Raw genomic sequence first — 3,973 nt, 5'->3', positions numbered from 1 at the left:
AGTCCGATCGCCGCCAGCAACAACATCAAACAGGAGATTGCGTATAGAACGCGATCTCCTGTTTGGCTTCTCCTGTCACCATGGCTACGATCGGAATGACGTCATGGACGTCCTGACAACAGGCGCTCCCGATACAGCCCTTTGCGCTGCCCGGGAGTGATTGGTCCGGGCTGCGCAGGGCTCTGGCGGGGGCTCTCTTCTGCCGCTGTGTGTGGCCGATCGCCGCGCGGCGGCGCCGATCAAGCTGTACGCGTGGCTAGCAAACTGCTAGCCGCGCGTACAGCACTTTACAGAATTTAAATAGCCCCACCAGGGGCTGAGATATCCTCCGAGGCGGCTTACCCCGTGTCCAGCACGGGGTTACCGCTAAGGAGAGCGACCACCCGGTTCCAGTAGGACCCGGTTCAGGTGGGGACTGTATTTTCCCCGTAGGCGATTTACAGTGGTTGCAGGTTCTGCAACCCACCATTGTGAGTATAACTACTCTTGTAATAATGAGCTATTTTTACCTTACGGTACTGCACCAATTGGCTCTTGGTCTCGTCTTTCACACAGGCTACTGTAGTTCCCCCACAGTGACCATCCCTACTTCTGTTTCCCTATGGGTCAGTTAACATATGGCTTTTAACTGAAAGCTTTTCACTGCTATGGAACTGATCACTTAAAACAGTGTGAAAGAGGCCTTACTGCTAAACCCTTACATGACATCTAAAACCCGTGCAGTTGTTTTTTTCCTCTTAGTGGTAAAGTACTGTATACGGTAAAATGTTCTGGTTTTTTTTTTTTTATTATTACAGATAAAATGTTTGGTAATGATGAGGTAACCGTGTGGTATCCATGTGGAGGAGCCTAAAAAGTGAAACAGTAATTTCAAGGTAGAAGGAGGCGGCGTTTGGAGCATGTGACACCATTTTAAAAAAAATGCGTTCTAAAGTCTTATAATGCAGCTTACCACAATGCAAAAAGTGAATGCGACGTTCACAGTGCAACGCTAGCGATGCATTGTAATGTGTAGCGTTATGGCAACGAACTGCTGCAGTGCGTTACACCTCTAAACACACAAACACACGTACGTACGTTACCAGGTACAGGAAAACACTTTAATTGTATATTTACTGTACCTACTGCATGTAACGGTAATGCAGCATTAATCTGCCTTACCACTTTGTTGTGTTTATAATGTTGCGTTGCAACTTTACAACGCAGAGTCCTACTGTGAACCTAACCTGAAAGGAATCTATTACTAGGGATGTTCTCCGGATAAATTCCAAATGGATTTCATACAGAATTCATCCTGATAATTAGAGCACCTGAGTGGATGGGTGAGGGAGGGTAAAACTTACCCAGCAGCAGTCTTCTTTAATCCATCCCACGCTGTGTCCAAGCTGCGTCAAGTCACTACCACGCTTCCTCCTTCAACCCGGAAGGAGGAAACAGAGGTAATCACGTCAACGCGGCTTAGAACGCAGCGTGGGATGGATTAAAGAAGACGGCTGCTGGGTAAGTTTAACCTTCCCTCACCCACCCGCTCAGGTGCTCTAATTATCAGGTTGAATTCCGAGTGAAATCCATTTGGAATTCATCTGGAGAGCATCCCTGTCTATTACTACCACGCACAGTACATAATAGATTCCAGCAGGGAATCTACTGAAAAATCAATTGAACAGCAGCCTTGCAAAGCTAATATGTCTTTGTGAGTATTAATATCCATTCTCTTTCCTGTCTGTAATTTGAGTGACATGTTTGTACCTGTTCAATTCAGATCAACTCACTGCTAGCTGAAATTTCCCCAGCATGTCCCCCATTTTAGCTTCCAGCGAAACCTGGGAAGGAAACATCGCTATATATAAGAACGTGACTCAATAGCATCATTTAAAGGGCAACTGAAGCGAAATAGATATGGAGGCTGCCATATTTCTTTCCTTTTAAGCAAAAGCAGTTGCCTGGCTATCCTGCTAATCCTCTTCCTCTAATACTTTCAGCCATGGCCCCTGAACAAGCATGCAGCAGATCAGGTGTTTCTGACATTATTGTCAGATCTGAAAGATTAGTTTCATGCTTGTTTCTGACATTATTTAGACACTTCTGCATCCTAATAGACCAGCAGTACTGTCAGGCAACTGGTATTGTATAAAAGGAAAACATGGCAGCCTCCATATATTTCTCACTTCAGTTGTCCTTTAATCAGCATGTGCAACACATCATGGTACATATTCCAATTGTCATCTGCATGACTGCAAACCAGAGATTGAAATAGGTCTTTATAGGTTTACCTATAGAACAACTTTAATAATTTGGGATTTTAAAAAAGGTTTTAGATTGGGTCATTTGGAAAAAAACTATACTGGTATATATTTTAATGAGTAAGTACTCCTGGAAAGGAAGAACATCCATAATAATAAAAACAAATATAAAGGGTATTTTCTGAGTAATACTAAACACAGCTGGCCAATGAAGTTATAATTCCAGCTTGGAACTGGGCCAATCAGATGCACTTTCTGCTGAATCTGATTGGCCTAATTCCAAGCTGCATGTAACTGACCAGCTCTAGTGACCAAGGGGAAAACAATATCCTGGGTGCGCACTGAACTTGGAACTAAGCCACACAAACCCAATAGCTGCTGAACTTGTTTGCCTTTATTTCAGCTAGGTTTAAATCCTATGCTTAATGAATATGTGTACAGTTATGTTCCAGTACATTTCCTCTCAGTTTTAATCTGCAATCCTTCCTTAATGCTCTCTGCACTGCAAAAAATCAAAAAACAAAACAAAAACAGGGAATAGTGATCCTGTAAAATAGACAGCGGGAAGGGATTCTGGCCATTTCCACTGACATGCACTGTGTCTGTTGGTGGCCGGTCAGTTTTACTTCAGGTTTGAAAATGCTGCAGGTCGGAACTTTCCATTCACCAGAATGGATTACCTAAATGGATTGTTTTAAAACTGATGTGTGAAAGGTTCCCTGCAATAACAGATCTGTTTTCAGGTTTGTTTCTCCAGCTCTCGAATACACAGTTCGCTTCTGCCGTGCGTTTTTGCTCTCGATCGTTTTTTGCTGCTAGATTTCAGCTCTCGATTCAGCTCTCATTTTTTATCTTCCTCTCGTTTTTCTTATCTTTTTCCATTCACTTCTATCAGAAATCGAGCGACAAAACAATCGAAAGGGAGATCGGACATGTCGGATATTATCTATTGAACCATCTAATCAGCTACAAAACGAACCGTGTATTCCCAGCATTAAGCTGGCCATACACTGGCCCGATTTGCCGCCGTTTCGACAGCAGATTCGATCACTGGAATCGAATCTGCTGCCAATCGTTCGCGCTACACGCCGAATTTCGATCCATTACGCCCGATCCCGTCGATCGCTCCGTGCGGAAAATTACCGTAGATCGCCCGCGGGTAGGGAGCACGTCGCTAGCGGCGTTCGAGTGCCCGACGACCGACGAAATAGAGCGGCAATACATTACCTGCTCCGCCGGCACGACTACCCCCGGTCACCGCTGCTCCGTGTCCGCGCTGGTCTCCGGCATGCTTCAGTTCCTCCTGCCCGGCAGGAAGTTTAAACAGTAGAGGGCGCTCTACTGTTTAAACTTCCTGCCAGGCAGGAAGAAGTAAAGCATGCCGGACCTGGAGACCAGAGCGGAGAAGACAGCGGAGACCTGGGGACTGGAGTCGCGCCGGCGGAGCAGGTAATGTATGCGTGTATGCGGGCGGGGGGAGCGGCGGCAGCACCACCACCACAACAGATTGTGAATGGTTTCAGGCTGAAATCGGTTCACAATCTGTTTGCAGTAAAGGTAGCCATAGGATACCTCTCTGACCAGATTCGATCAGAGAGGGATCTATCTGTTGGTCGAATCTGATGGCAAATCGACCAGTGTATGGCTACCTTTACAGTTGCATATAAACCTGGGGGTTGAAAAACAGTAATTGTAAGGTGTGATTACTTACACAGTCACACTAAAGAAAA

Source organism: Hyperolius riggenbachi, chromosome 3 (genome assembly GCF_040937935.1).
Source record: "Hyperolius riggenbachi isolate aHypRig1 chromosome 3, aHypRig1.pri, whole genome shotgun sequence".
In the NCBI taxonomy this organism is placed as follows: Eukaryota; Metazoa; Chordata; class Amphibia; order Anura; family Hyperoliidae; genus Hyperolius; species Hyperolius riggenbachi.
The sequence above is the reverse complement of the archived record's forward strand: the minus strand, read 5'-3'. Positions refer to the sequence as shown.